This window comes from Musa acuminata, chromosome BXJ3-2, assembly GCF_036884655.1.
Source record: "Musa acuminata AAA Group cultivar baxijiao chromosome BXJ3-2, Cavendish_Baxijiao_AAA, whole genome shotgun sequence".
Taxonomy (NCBI): domain Eukaryota; kingdom Viridiplantae; phylum Streptophyta; class Magnoliopsida; order Zingiberales; family Musaceae; genus Musa; species Musa acuminata.
In genome coordinates, this window is record NC_088350.1 from 16901169 (window position 1) to 16917964 (window position 16796).

The following is a 16796-nucleotide window of genomic DNA, read 5'->3' on the forward strand; positions in this document are numbered from 1 at the left end:
AATTTTTGACTCCTTCACTCTACTAGTGCCTTCATAAGTCACTTCGAGTGTGTGTCAAATCTCAAAAGCCATTTTACAAATCGATACTCGATTAAACTCATTTTTATCTAATGCACAAAATAAGACATTCATAGCCTTTGCATTTAAAGTAAAAGTCTTCTTCTCCAACTTATTCCAATCGTTGATTAGATGATAAGACTTTTGAAAACCGTTTTTTACAATGTTCCAAAGCTCAAAATCCATTGAAATTAGGAAGATCCTCAATCTAGTCTTCCAATATGTGTAATTCGTCCCATTGAACATGGGCGGATGTGTAATTGAATGGCCCTCTAGGTTGCTAGCAAATGCCATCTCTCTTAGGTTTAAAACTAAATAAGAGTGAACCTTGCTCTGATACCAATTGTTAGGATCAAGAGCGGTACTAAGAGGAGAAGATAGTATAGTGGAAAACTTTTCGATTCTAGTATAAAATATTTTGTACGATCGAAGGAAATCGATTCAAAAAGATAGTAACTTTAAAACGTAAGAGAGCATAAGTGTAGTGAAAGTAAGATGAGGAGAAGAAGCACTTTGCTATGAAATGATTTGCAGCTAAAGAAAATTGCTCAAAACAAAATGTAAACCAGATTTAGAGTGGTTCGGTCAATGTGATCTATATTTACTTTCGGATTCCTCCTCTGACGAGGTCTCCGGCGTCAACTAAAGGCCTTCCTTTAATAGGTGAGGACCGAACACCTCTTTACAGCACTTTCTCCTTTTCCCGGGTTTAGGAGATGAACCCTTACAAGTCTCACTCCTCTTTCTTGGATGGTTACAAGGCTAAGAGATGAAGGAGGAGAACTCTAACTTTTACAACACTTAAGACTCAATAATTTAAGATTAAGACAATAGGTTTCGTGCCCTTTCATGCAGAAAATGGTGGGGTTTTTATAGGCCCTAATGGCTTTAAAAATAGAGCCAAAAAGTATCTAATCTCGGATTTCTAGGGTTCTAGTGGTACCACCACCATTATTGGGCGGTACTATCGCCTGACACCTGACATTGGGTGGTACTACTGCTCAGTTTGGGCGGTACCACCGCTTGATAGAGCTCGGAGACCGAGCTCTAGTGGTACCACCGCCTGATAGGGGCGGTACCACTGTTGGCAGTAATAACTACCGGTGGTACCACCGCCTAGTCTGGGTAGTGCCACAACCCAGAAATCTTGGGGGGCACTGCTTTCCAAGCGGTGCCACCGCCGGCCAAGAATTCAGGGGATGATTGGGCTGTTCAATCCGGCCCAAATCAACCCTATTAAGGGCCCAGTTGGCCCCTAATTAAGTTAGTGGAATTACCTCCCAATCCTAACTTAATTTATGCTCTAACTACGATAATTAAGACATGATCACAGCTCTTCTTGTTCCGGTGGGTCAATTGCTCTTCCGGCATACTTCCGGCGAACATCTGATGAACTCTCAACAATGCTCCGGCGAACTCCTAGCAAGCTCTTGGACTTTACAACGATTTTCTTGGCAAGTTCCGATGGGCTTCTATGGTATGCTCCTGGACTTCTCGGTTGGTTCCCGTAGAACTTCCGACGAACGTCCGGACTTCCGTCGAACTCTCGAGCTCCCAGTGAGATCTTGATCTTGACTCCGGCACAACACCTGCTTTATGTCTTACTGCCATCGTAGTTAATTCCGCATACTTTTCTCAGCATATAGATTAGATCAAATAAATTACAATTGACTTCATCATCAAAATCCAAGATTCAACAATGGGTCCCACTATCGCTTCCACGCTCCCGCTGCTCCTCCTCATGTGATTACAACTTAATCATAAGCATGTAGGCCTAACAATAAATGAGAAATAAAATAGAGGCTCGCAGGCCGCAATAATAATAATCACAAGTACACAAATCACAAAGTCTATGATCATCCGTCCACACATCATACATCACATGTAAATATTATTTTATAGGACTACTAGATAATAATAAAAATAATATTCAATTAAAATTTTTAATTAATTAATATTTTCTGAAATTAGGGACATCCAGAAAAAATTTTGAATTGTGAGAGGTATTTTCATAATTTGGACAAAGGATAGAATTTGAAATTTCTGAAATTTCGAGGGGTAAAACTATCTTTTGCCCAAAAATGCCCTAATGCCCTTCTACCTCTCCCCTACTGCTGCGGCCGCCATCACCCTGTCGATGGCAGCCTGTGCGATGAGGGGCGCGGGGCATCGCCCCTTCCCGCGGGCGGCGTCGCCCCTATAGGTGGGTGCCCCCGCGAGCGGGCCAGGCACCCCTGTGGGCGGCGCTAGCTCCGTCGACGGTTCTGCCTGCGGGGCAGCGCCCACGGGCGGTTCTACCCTAGGGGCCTTCCACTTGGCCCAACACAGCCCAAATTTGGGCCCAATTGGCCCCTAATTGAGTTGGCCCAATTCTAACCCAATTATGCCTAAAACCTACTTCGATCTAGATAATTATTACAAAGCCAATCAAATATTGTTTGGCATGTCATTGGTCCATCGACACCTCGTTGATTCTTCGGCGCATCGTCCTCTCCTACGGCCTATTGCCCAATCGGCCAGTTGATCTCCGCAACTCCGATTTCCTTGGCGTAATTTCTACTCTTCTTGGCCCGATGCCCAATCCCACAGCCCGAGGCCTCCTATTGATACGTCGACCGATACTTCGGCTCGATGTCCAATCATCTGACATGTTCCACTTTGCCCCAACATGATTCTTCCTGCTTTTAATTGTCTCTCCCTGATCGAAGCTTCCTGCGTCACTCAAAACGTAAATCAAATAAATACTATCAATTAGTTTTATCATCAAAATCTAAGATTCAACTATCTCCCCCTTTTTTATGATGACAACCAATTGATGACGGAGTTAATCTTAACTCCCCCTATCAATATGTCATATTGATAGAACCTTGAATTCAAATTGAATTCAGGTCAAAGCAAATTTAATCATGAATATTTCATCATTGCATGCATCATGAATATTGAAAGACCCAATTAATCATATCATTCCATGCAATATAAATTCATGCATAATCAAAATATCCAAGTATATCATCCAATGCATGATTGTCATCATATCTTCTCCTCCTTTGTCATCAACAAAAAGGAAAAGTACAACTAGCAATATTTTTTAAATATACAAGCTAGTAAGATAACAAGTTTTGAACATGCAAGCTAGCAATTTTTAATGATGTTCAAGTTTAGCATGTTTGCTTTTCTTGAGATAGCAACTTTTTTATTCTCTTTAGATTACAAGCTAGCAATTCTAGGAAGTTTTACATCATGCAAGCTAGTAATTTTTACGATATGCAAGTTAACAAGTTTACTTTTCTTTGCGATGTTCAAGATAGCATATTTTTGTATCTTCTTGAAATATACAAGCTAGCAAACTTAGTGATGTTCAAGATAGCAAGTTCATTCTTCTCTTTTGAGAAGTGCAAACTAGCAATTTTGCTTCCTATCAAGTTTTTCTCCTTATAATTTATAAGCTAGCAAATTTTACTCCCCTTTTGTCATTGTCAAATAGAAGGGAAGAACAATGCAATAGTGTAATTCATTCTCCTTTACATCAATTTTCAAATTATGACAAAGATAAAGTGTCATTCTTATTTCAATATGCCATAATTGAGATAAACCTTGAATTCAAATTGAATTCAACTCAAAGAAATTTTAATCATGATTCACATCATATGCAATACATCATATACATCATCATAATAAAATCATAAGTATTGCATGCATCATTCCAAATCATAAATACTTCACATCATGATGATATCAAATATCGAGAAATCAAGATGATGATTCATATCACAAGTTATAATCAATAGAAAAATCATCATTCATTTTCAACTCATTCAATTTGTTAAATCAACATTTCTTGAGTATGCATGATACCAAAATATGGTTTTAAATCTTCAACATATAACATGCATAATTTTAAACCATTACAAACCATTATCAAGGTTATAGTTTGTTTGCATAAGTCTCTTTGTTAATAAATGGTAAGAAGAAATCATCGAAGATAGAAAATATTTTGATTCTCATAAAAGATAGCTCAAGTAGAAAAATCAAAAAGAAAGTTCATGATTTGGTTGAAAATTTTTTATTCAAATTCAAATCATCAAAATCACTTTTAGAAAAATTCAATAAAGGCAACATAAATAGATTCATACGAGAACTTGATTCATGCATATTGTCTCAATTTTTCATGAATCATAAAAAATTTAGAGTATCAAGTTGAGGAATCATGATTTGTGTGACAAAAAAATTGTTAATTCATGCATTCAAACCATTATTACTTCAACTCATCATGCATAGTTTCAAAATGTAAAATCATTTTGATACAAAATTAAATATGATACAAACATTTATTTTTAAAATACATTCCCTTTTAGTTGTTTCAATTTAAGTGATTTGAGTTTATACAAGCATGTCCTTGTCCTTTTTTGCCAAATCAAAACATATATCATTGTTTAAAACGGAAAAAGCACTTTCATTATGGCAAAGATCGATAAGCCATTAATCACAATAATCATTATGTATAATTTTAAAATATAAACTCGTTAAACATAATCATCAAACATGATTTCATAAAGCATTTTCAATCAAAATCAAAAATTAATACGGAAATCAACATGATACACATTATTGCTTCTTAAACACATACATAAGATTAATCTTACTATGTGTACAAGCATTAGATTAACATTTTATTATATTTTCATAAAACATGTAATTGTCATGATCATTTTTTTCAAAATATCTAGAAAAAGAAGCATGATATAATTTTTTTTAATTTTTTATTTTATATTTTTTACTAACTAATTTAAAAACAAAATTATCAAGTAATTTTAAAATAAAGTAAAGGAGTTTTGTTTGAGTTGTTTACCTCATTGTTGAGAGTCATCAAAGCGAAATTCATCGTTTCGTCTTCATCGATTTGCTCCTCGTCATCGGATGAGCTCGATTTATCCCAAGCAGGCTTGAATACTTTCTTCTTCTTTAATAACTTCTTTTTAAGTTCATTTTTATTCTTTAATTCTTATTTCATAAACTTTTTAAATTTTATAGTGAGAAGTTCAAAGTCATCATCATCATCACTTGAGTTATCACTCAAGTGGTATTCTAGTGTTCGAAGTGTCAAATCCTTCCTATTTTTTGAAAGGTTGTTCTCATATTCATTTTTTGCCATATAAGTCATTTCATAGGTCATTAAAGACTGATAAGTTCTTCAAGTGAAATATAGTTTAAATTCTTTGCCTCTTGAATGGCCGTTACTTTAGGGTTCTAACTCTTTGGAAGGGATCTCAATATTTTGTTAAGGAGTTCAAAGTTAGAAAAACTTTTACCAAGCGCTTTTAGACTATTGATGACATTCGTAAAATGGGTGTACATGTCTCTAATAATCTCACTTGGTTCCATCCAAAATAATTCAAAATCATGCATCAAAATGTTGATTTTTTAATCTTTAACTTTACTAGTGCCTTTGTGTGTGATTTCAAGTGTATGCCAAATATCGAAAGTTGTTTTACAAATAGAAACATGATTAAACTTATTTTTACTCAAAGCACAAAATAGAGCGTTCATAGCTCTAGCATTCAAAGAAAAAGTTTTCTTCTGCAAATCATTCCATTCGTTCATTGGAGTAGAAGACTTTTGAAAATCACTTTCGATAATATTCCATAAATTCAAATCCATTGAAAGCAAGAAACTCTCATTCGAGTTTTCCAATAAGTATAGTTCATCTCATTGAACTTGGGAGGACGAACGATAGAAAAGCCCTCTTGAAAGCCGAAAAGAGCTATTTCTCTAGGGTGTTAAACCAAATAAAAACAATCGTAGCTCTAATACCAACTGTTAGGAATGAGTCAACACTGAGAGAGGGGGGTGAATTAGTGCAGCAGAAAAAGAACATTGATTTGAAAATCTTCATATGATAAAAGTCTGATTCCGACAAAAACCATTTTGTAAAGATATTAACTTGAAAGAGTATGGGAGTGTAGTGAAAGAAATAAGAAAGTAGAGCAGTTTACAATAAAGGTAAAGGTAAATTGCTCAAAACAAAATGCAAACCAATTTATAGTGGTTCGGTTATCGTGACCTACATCCACTCCACCGATTCCTTTTCCGTCAAGGCCACCGGGATCCACTAACGGTCTTCCTTTAATAGGCGAAGACCAACCACCTTTTTACACCCCTCTTCTCCTTTTCACAGGTTTAGGAGTCAACCTTTTACAAGCACTCACTCCTCCCTATATAGAATTCTAAACTTAGAACTTAGAGGAGGGAATCTCTCAAGTGATTGCTACAACGTTTTTCCACTTTTAAGCTCTCTGTGCTTGTGTGTGTTAACTAGGGATGAGAGGGGTATTTATAAGCTTCAAGTATATTCAAACTTGGAGCCTAAAAATGTCTCATCCTCGATTTTTGGGTTATTGGTGGTACCACCGCCTATGTTGGGTGGTACCATCGCCTACAGCATTGACACTGGGTGGTACCACCATCTAGACTGGCGATACCACCGCTTGACAATCTCGGAGATTCAGTTTGGGTGGTACCACCGTCTCAGAGATTGCGCCACGATAGTTTTACATGTTGGGTCATTGTTTGGGTCTTCCACTTAGCCTAACATAGCCCAAACTTGGGCTCAATTGGCCCTTAATTGAGTTGGCTCAATTCCAATCCAATTACACATAAAACCTACTTCGATCTAGACAATTATTACAAAGCCAATCAAATATTGTCCGGCATGTCATTGGTTCATCGACGCCTCGTCCGATTCTTCGACGCATCGTCCTCTCTTACGACCTATTGCCCAATCGACCAATTGACCTTCGTAACTCCGATTTTCTTAGCACAATTTTCACTATTCTTAGTCCGATGCCCGATCCCATGGCCCGAGGCCTCCTATCGATATGTTGACCAATCCTCCGGCTCGACGTCCAATCTTCTGACATATTCCACTCCGGCTCAACATGATTCTTCCTTCTTTTAGTTGTCTCTCCCTGATCGAAGCTTCCTACAACACTCAAAATGAAAATCAAATAAACACTATCAATTGGTTTCATCATTAAAATTTGAGTTTCAATACCATGGACATCATAATATATTCAAGCAACTAGTAATATAAAGTAACAAAATGTCAGATAATAATAAGCAAACAAAGACTACGTGTCATGTCATACGTGTATTCACTCACGTGATTGGCTTTTAAGGCACCTATGACTAGCATGTAGAAGTCTGATAAATTTTGGCGAGCAGTCCATCAACATTCTCGTGTTCAGATGGCCTAAAGCGAACAAGAAGCCCTCTCTTGAATTGCTCCTATAAGGGAACTCCGTGGCAAGTTTCGTACCAATCATACCATTGGATTGCATCTCCATCTAGCTGGATTGAGACTATTTCTACGTTGGATTCTTCTGGGGTCCTGTGAAAATGAAAAAAAAAATTCTGCCCTAGAGATCCAACTGGTCAGATCCCCATCTTCCCATCTTAGAAATTCCACCTTCATGTGTTGGTAGCTTATGTCATGTTCTTGGTTCTTTTTCTCTGTGTCTTCAGATCGGTTCAATGTAAGACTTGAACTTTCATCGTATTAAAGTTTGCTGAAGCTCTCCAATATGCTCTTTTTGAAATCATTAAGTGTTTCTTATAGCCGGTTCTCGATACAAATTTCTAATGCTTTGATTTAGGCTTTTACTGAGTTGTCAGTAGTCATTGCGTAAGATTGCAAATTTGAAATCTCAACTCCTTTTTCTGGTGTTGGAACTAGGGCATCAATCACTGCCCTATTCGGTGCTGCTGCTATGATGCAGTCGGTGGTAGCACTGTGGGAATGAAGGGTTGTTGCGAGGATGTGAGGATGTAGCTATGGTCGCTGCATGGGATGCAGTGATGCTTGCTATGGTTGCTACATGGAGGGATCGCTGTTGCTAAGGTATAGGAGGCAGCATCATCGATGGTAGAAGCAATGAGGGGGTTGGTCCGTTGGCTAGGAAACAGCGGTAGTGTCCCTTCTCGCTCAAGTAGGGTGGAGTAGTAAGGAGGGAAGGTTGTTGGCCGGGGAGCAGTGACAACGGTGGTCACTAGCCGAAAAATAGTGGCGACATGGGGCTAGTCAAAAGCAGGGGAAGTAGGGGCCCTTTCAACTAGATGGGCTTCAGTTGGGAGAAGATGTGGTTGTGGTAGCTATGGTGCAATGAGGAGGGGAGGTTGCATGCAGGTTGAAGGCTGGGTGGCTACAGCGACGTTGACAAAGGTTGAGAGGCAACAGAGGGTCTGACAGTTGTGGCAATAGAGGATGCTCTGTTATTGATGTCAGTGGTGGAGAGGAAGTAGTGGTCATCAAGGCTAGGAGCGAAAGGGAAGACAATCGTGGGGCTACTGCGAGACGGGACGCTGATAGCGTCATCTCCAGTGAAGGCTTAGAAGGATGACTGCGGTGGAAGGTGGGATGAGGCACCCTTTTCTCACTCAAGCGGGATGGGGCATGAGCGGCTGCAACACAATAGAAGAGGGGTGGGGGCGGGGTGTTGGCCGGGAAACAGCGGCGATGGTAGTCGCTGGCCAGAGAGCGACGACGACGGTGGGGATGGCTAGAAGTAGGGGAAACAGGGGCCCTTTCGACCAGCGGTGGTGGTAGTAGAGAGGGGAAGCAAGGGTGCGTGGTTGCCGACCTTTTCTCTCTTTTTTTTTTTCTAAGACGATGATAACTGCAATAAGAACACCGAGGATCGCTACTCTGATATCAAATGATAAGACCCTAGGGTTTTATCATGGACGAAATGGGAGAAAAGAGGATGATCACTTCGAGGGAATCGACCTCCTTGATCACTTCGAGGGGATCAACCTCCTAGGGTTTGTCAAAAGACTGAATAATATTTCTTTGCTTTTCGAAAAGAAATAGTTACATCCCTATTTATAGAGTTCCGTCTAGAGTCCACGAGGACTTGGACTCTTAATAATAAATAAATATTAAATAAACTTTTATCTGACTCTAATTGAACTAAACAGACCCAATAAACATTATTCAAAAGTTCAGAAAATAAAAAAAATCCTAATAGTTTTATACCATACCAAGCTTCAAAAGGAGTTTGATTCATAACTGCTGTTGCAACTGCTTCTGCCCAAAAATGATTTGGAAGATGTTTTCCTTTAAGCAAACTTCTTGTCATTTCAACGATGGTTTGATTCTTACATTCAGCTACACTATTTTGCTCCAATGTATATGGTATTGTCAATTATCTATGAATACCATTTTCTTCACAAAAAGAATTAAACTCATTAGATAAAAATTCACCACCTCTAGTTGCGAAATTTTATCTTAGGACTCGGTATAGTCAGACTTAATTGCCAAGTCGTTGAAGATATTTTATAACCGAGATTTAGAGTGGTTCGGTCAATCTTTACCTACATCCACTTTTGGCTTCCTCCTCCAACAAGATCACCAATGTCCATTAGAGGCTTTCCTTCAATAAGCGAAAGCCAACCACCCTTTTACAGCTTTTCTCTTTTTTACGGGCTTAGGAGACAACCCTTACAAGTTTTCACTCCCCTCTTGAATAATCAACACTTAGAAAGAAAGAGGGAGAAGAACTCTAGCTTTTACAACACTTTTAAGCTCTTAAATACTCAGAATAAAAGCAAGCTTTTGGGTTACCCTTTCATGCAGAAAGCGTGGGGTTTATATAGGCCCCAATCAGTTTGAATTTGGAGCCCAAAAGTATCCATTTCCAGATTTTTGGGGTCCTGACAGTACCACCGCCATAATTGGGTGGTACTACCGCCTGTTATCTGTCTCTGAGTGATACCATCGCTCAATCTGGGTGGTACTACCGTTTGACAGAGCTCGGAGACCGAGCTTTGGCGGTACCACCGCTTGACTAGGGCGATACCACCGTTGGCAGTAATAACTACTAGTGGTACCACCGTTGGCAGTAATAACCTCGGCGGTACCATCGCAATGATAGGGGCGATACTACCACCCAGAACTCCTAGGAGACCGAGTCTCCTGGGTAGTGCCACCACCGGCCAGGAATTCTGGATCTGAATGAGATGATCCATTCTGCCCAATTTGGGTCTGCCAAGGGCCCAGTTGGCCCCAGATTAAGTTAATGGGATCACCTCCCAATCCTAACTTAATCTACATACTAACTACGATAATTAAGACATCAATACTGCAGATCGTGTTCCGGTGCATCAATCGCTTCTTCTGGTGAGCTTCCGACGAACTTCCGGCGAACATCCGACGAACCCTCAGCGATGCTCCGGCAAACTCCTAGACTTACGATGATCCTCTTGGAGAGTTCCGATGAGCTTCTTTGGCAAGCTCCTAGACTTCTCGGATTGTTCCCGTAGAACCTCCAATGACCGTCCGGACTTCCGACGAACTCTCGAATCCCCAACATGATCTTAGTATTGACTTCGGCTTAAAACCTGCTGTATGTCTTACTGCCATCATAGTTAATCCTGCATACTATCTCAACATATGGATTAGATAACCAAATGACAATTGACTTCAACATCAAAATCCGAGATTCAACAATCTCCCCCTTTTTTATGATGGCAATCAATTGATGATGGAGTTAACCTTAACTCCCCCTACCTATATGCCATACTTTAGATATGTTATTCTTGAATTCAAAGCTTTTGAATTCAAGAGACATATTGATAAGTTAAGTTCATTTAAACTTATCAATACCCCCATCATGATTCCTATCATGATGTATCTTTCTGAAAATTATGTCAAGGCTTGACATTCATTTTCAAGTCTCATATTTCAAATGTGAAAGATAGCAACCGTAGCAATTCATCACATGGCAAGATATCAATTTGTAAGATTACGATGTAAGCCCTAGATATCTTAACATGATGCAAATATGGCAATCATAGCAATTCATCATATGGCAAGATATCAACATTATAAAATTACAATGTAAGCTCTAGATATCTTATCATTAATGCAAATATGGTAATCATAGTAACTCATTCTACCATCAATTTACCACATATTTCTCCCCCTTTGTCATCAACAAAAAGGAGAACGATTCAAGCGTATTTCAAGCATAGTAATACGTGTGGTAAAGATTCATGCTATTTTTCAACCATAAGATACCATTCATACAAATTATTTTTCAAGCAATCATGACATGGTATCATTCAAAAGTCCAATAAGGAGATAGCTTTCATTACTTCTTCCTTATTTGTCATTAACGTTTTGCATGAAGGAGGAAAGCCATTGAGTTAAAAATGATAAGAGATTAAATCATACTTCATTTTCATAAGGATCAAGATATACATGTGAAATTTAAATCCTTACAAGTGTTCATCTCAAAAAGAAATCTTTCTTCATCAAGAAGGAATTCACGTGAAAGAATCATTACATCAAATCTATTTCTCGATTTAAAAATTATTTTTCACAAGATAAATCCATGAGAGATACATTTGTTAATCAATTCCATATGTCAAAAATCATGAAAGCTCATGAAAGCTCATGAAAGCTTGATATGACATAGGCTCATGAAAGCTCCATTCAAGAAATACATTTAATCCGGAAGAGAAATACAAAATCATGCATTGTTAGGATCAAGAAAGTCTGAAAATGAAGTTTAACAAATTCATGCATTCGGACAAAGTTTTGCCATAACTTTTTAAACACAATCATGAAGGTAAAACATGCTTATCATCATGGAAATCAAGACACACAATTTCCAACATGTTATTGAAGCATATAATCATGTAAGATTTTCAGCATTAAGTGATTGATCATAGAATCAAGAAAGTCCGAAAATGAAATTTAACAAATTCATGCATTCAGACAATGTTTTGCCATAGTTTTTCAATCACAATTATGAAGCAAAATTATTAGTGGTTTGTAGTACTCAAAGATTAAGAATCCGATGTATGAATGAACCTTCTCAAATCATAAATGAGAGTATAACATGCTAAACATGGAAACTTTTAGTACCAAGGCACAAAATTTTTAACTTTAAAGTAAACACGTTATTGAAGCATTCAATCATGTCAAATTCATATAAAATTTTCAGCATGGAATTTAAATGATCAAAGAATCAAAAAAATCCGAAAACGAAGTTCAATCAACATTAATATTCCTAACTCCATAAATGCTCACCAAATAATATATCAAGTCATAGATACAAATAGTTAAACATATCAAGGACTTGCGATCATCAAAGTAAGTGGCATTGCGATCAAAGTGAATAGCATAAAAAGTTTACAACAACATAGTTTTATAACATGACAAAAAGGAATTTTGTCTACATTATACATAAGCTCATTCAGGTGGTGAAAAATTAAAATGCCTAAATAGAGTGTCAAACTATCGATGAATCTACTGCAGCTCAGATAGGATTTAATCTTGGTGATGTTTAAGCCGATCTTGTCTTTGTTCAAAGCAATCCATCCAAATCCCTATGTCTTCAATAGATGATGAAGAAGCTTGCTCAATTGGGTGTGATTCCTTAAAGGGACCAGTTGGAGGAGATTGATTACCCCTAAAGATTAGTGTTTCTGGTTCTGGTTCAGGTTGAGGGAGATCGGTTCTTCTAAGCATTCTAACCCACGTACCATTTCTAAATATACATCTCATTCGATGAATTAGATTTTTATTTATGATGCTAAATCTATCTACCTATATAACCTCTTCGTTGGGTGGTATTACAATATCATAGGCATTAAGTATTCTAGTGATTATGCCACCATATGGAAGCATCATATCCTTTTTAGATATCTCTATCATGTTTTGTTGGATAAGGTAACCAAAACAGTTGTTAAATCATTTCATGATCCAGTATATGGTTCCTAGTTCTATTTGATTTACTTCATCATGATGGTATTGTTTAGGAAGAATGATACTAATTAGGATGTGATGAAGTATTTTGGTGTTTAATGGTAATAGATGTTCACAGCTTTTGGGAAGTACCATTAAGTTAGGATTACCGAAAATTGTTCCTAAGGCATCAACATACGTAGTTCCAACTGTTTCATCATCTCATTATCCTCTAAAATAACAACCTCTATCTTTTATAGGGATGCCTATGATGTCGCAAAGGGATCTATCCATAATGGATATGTGATGTCCTAGAAGATAGGTAGACACACTTTCTTCTTCATCTATATGTAGATTATTATAAAACAACCTAACAAGTCTAGGGTAAATTGGTTCACTTATTTGTAGGATTGGGAGAAGATCTAGATTTGCAAACCATTGAATTGGCTCTAAATCGTTTAGTTCATCTAGATCAACATACTTTCCCTTATGAACATTTCTAAATTCTATGAAAGCAAATTTTTGGGCATATAGATTTGAATCAAAAAGTGTGGAATCAAAGTTTTCTTCTAATCTCCTCTTTCCTTTGTCTCTAGAGGATCTTCTAGAACCCATAAATACTACTATTTAGGAAGATAAATAATGAGTAAGAGTAGATCAAAAAAGAGAAATCAAAGGGTTTTTTAGAATACCTTAGTTGAGATCTTCAAGAGGAAATAGGATTGATTCTTGATCTTGCAGGAAATAGACATTTTTTGGGTAGATGAAGGGGAGGAATGGAGTTGGAGGAGAGTTTAGAGCTGCGAGGAGAAGAGAATGAGTTGGGGTCGGTTCTACTGCCAGCCCTAGCTCGGGTTTAAAAAGGGGCAGGTTGCGAGCGGTGGCACCCCTGGCTGGGCGGTGCAACCGCCTGCCACCTGTGATAGTTGGCGTTACTACCACCAGCTAGGCAGTGCCACCGCCTACAAGCAGTAAGCACTACTTTCAGGGCTGTGTGGGCTGATGTGGGTGTTTTTAATTTGAAGAGAGTTTTTATTTGTGGAGTAGCCAACCTTAATTATGTAAAAGTTTCCATCACAAGATGAGAAATTTTGTATGTTCATGATAGATCTTGTGAAATGCATACTCTACTCAAATGTGTTTATAATAAAGTTTTCAATATGTTCATGACTTGTCATGCAAGCTTGTAAGCCTTGCTAGTTTATGATTTATATGCAGACTTGGCTTGCAAGTCGTAAGTTCATGATCTTGTAAGATATAGTTGGATCCGGAAAAATTTGAAGAAGAAATGTATCCGATGAATTCGAAATTCCAAAGGATGTGTGAAGGGGAAATCCTGAGTTTCAAAATTTGAGGGATCAAACGAGATTGTATCAGTATCATTTTGTAATTGATAGTTTCAATTTTACTAATCCTCTTTTGTCATTTTAGCTAGAGAGCGTTATGAGTCATTTTGGATCTCTTGGTCATAGGCCTTGAGCATCCACTATCAAGGTACCATCTCTTGCTCCTAGCTTGTGGTGATATATGTTTCTACAAAAAAGGATGATTTTTACATACCCATTTAATCTTGGGTGCCTCAAAACTGATCTAAATTGTTTGTCATGTTGCATGGAATTCATTACGGTTTCTTTAGGAACCCAAATCAATTTGTTAGGACTAATCTTCTTGAATGGACAATGATAAGTTTTATGTCCATGTTTGCAATAAAAATTACACTTGTTTTGGTACGAAACATGCAAGATAGGGCCTTTAATGAAAGTGGTTAGATTTTGGTGAGAGCTTCTCACAAATTCGATTCCACTTCTTTTAGGAACGTGACTCCTATTGGTAAGGATAATGTTCAAGGACTTGCTACCAACCTCGAATTTCTTCAAGGTATCCTTGAGTAGCAAGTTCTCCTTTTGGAGTACTTCTAAGTCATGGCATTTCATACATAGAACTAAACTATCATTATGCTTAATTTTTAATTTATCAAAATTACTAACAAGAGTATCATGCTCCTTTTTTAACAATTTATATTTTCTACTAATGGTTTTGCATTCATCAAATAAATTATGAAAATCATTTAACAATTCATTAAATGATAAATCTACATTAATTAAATTTGATACCTCCTCTCCAATGGCCATAAGTGCATAATGAGCAATTTGCTTGGTGTTGGACTCCTCTTCTTCAGATGCGCTTGAGTTATCCCACGTTGCTTTGAGCACCTTCTTCTTTAGTATTCTCTTCTTGGCTTGGGGACAATCACTTTTATAGTGTCCCAGCTTCTTACATTCGTAGCAAATAACTTAGTCCTTTTTGGGTTCAAATTTATTTTTAGTGTCATTTTTAAATTTATTTTTTTTAATAAATTTTTTAAATTTCCTTGTTAGAAGTACCAAGTCATCGTCAAAGTCTTCATCACTTGAGTTTCTCTCAAGTGGTCTTCTTGAGTTCTACGTGTCATATCCTTCTTGTTCTTTGGAAGGGTGTCCATATGCTCTTCATGAGCTTTGCAAGTCATTTTGTAAGTTATTAATGACCCGATTAATTCTTCAAGAGGGAAGTTATTTAAATCTTTAGCCTCTTGAATAGTAGTGACTTTAGGGTCCCAACTCTTTGGAAGGAATCTTAGAATTTTATTAACAAGCTCGAAATCCAAAAAACTTTTACCGAGTCCTTTTAGACCATTGACGACATCCGTGAAATGGGTGTATATGTCACCTATGGTCTCGCTCGATTTTATTCGAAAAAGTTCATAAAAATATACTAAAAGATTGATTTTTTACTCTTTCACTCTACTCGTGCCTTCGTGAGTCACTTCAAGTGTATGCCAAATATTAAATACAGTTTCACAAATCGAAACACAATTGAACTTGTTTTTATTAAATGCATAAAATAAGGCATTCATAGCCTTTGTATTTAGAGTGAAAGTCTTCTTCTCCAATTCATTCCAATTGATCATCGGAAGAGAAGACTTTGAAAATCCATTTTCAATAATATTTCAAAGTTCAAAATCTATGGAAATAAGGAAGATCCTCATTCGGGTCTTCTAATAGGTATAGTCCGTCCCATTGAACATGGGCGGATGTGTAATAGAGTAACCCTCTTGGTTTCCGGCATATGCCATCTCTCTTGGATTTTAATCCAACTAAGAGCGAACCCACTCTAATACCAATTGTTAGGATCAAGAGCACTAAGGAGGGGGGGGTGAATTAGTACTGTGGAAAACTTTCATCGGTCAAAATGACTTTCATACGATGAAATCTGATTTCGATAAAAACCATTTCGGAAAGATCTTTTAAGTTGAGAGCAAGCGGAAGTGTAGTTGATGTAAAGTAATGAAGGTAGTTTATAGTTAAGATAAAGAGCAGAAAATAAATGAAAACTGAGATTTAGAGTGGTTCGATCAATCTTGACATACATCCACTTTTGGCTTCCTCCTCCGACGAGGTCACCGACGTCCACTAGAGGCCTTCCTTCAATAGGCAAAGGCCAACCACCCTTATATAGCTTTTCTCCTTTTGACGGGCTTAGGAGACAACTCTTATAAGTTTTCACTCCTCTCTTGAATGATCAACACTTAGAAAAAAAGAGGGAGAAGAACTCTAGCTTTTACAATATTTTTAAGCTCTCAAAAACTCAAAATAAAAGTAAGCTTTCGGGTTACCCTTTCATGCAGAAAGGGTGGGGTTTATATAGGCCCCAATCAGTTTGAATTTGGAGCTCAAAAGTGTCTATTCCTAGATTTTCGGGGTCCTGACGGTACCACCGCCATAACTGGGCAGTACTACCACTTGTTATCTGTCACTAAGCGGTACCACCGCTCAGTCTAGGTGGTACTACTGCTTGATAAAGCTCGGAGACCGAGCTCTGGCGGTACCACTACTTGACTGGGGCGGTACCATTGCTGGCAGTAATAACTGCCGGTGATACCACCGCCTGATAGGGGCGGTACTATCACCCAGAACTCTTGGGAGACCGAGTCTCCTAGGCGGTGCCATCG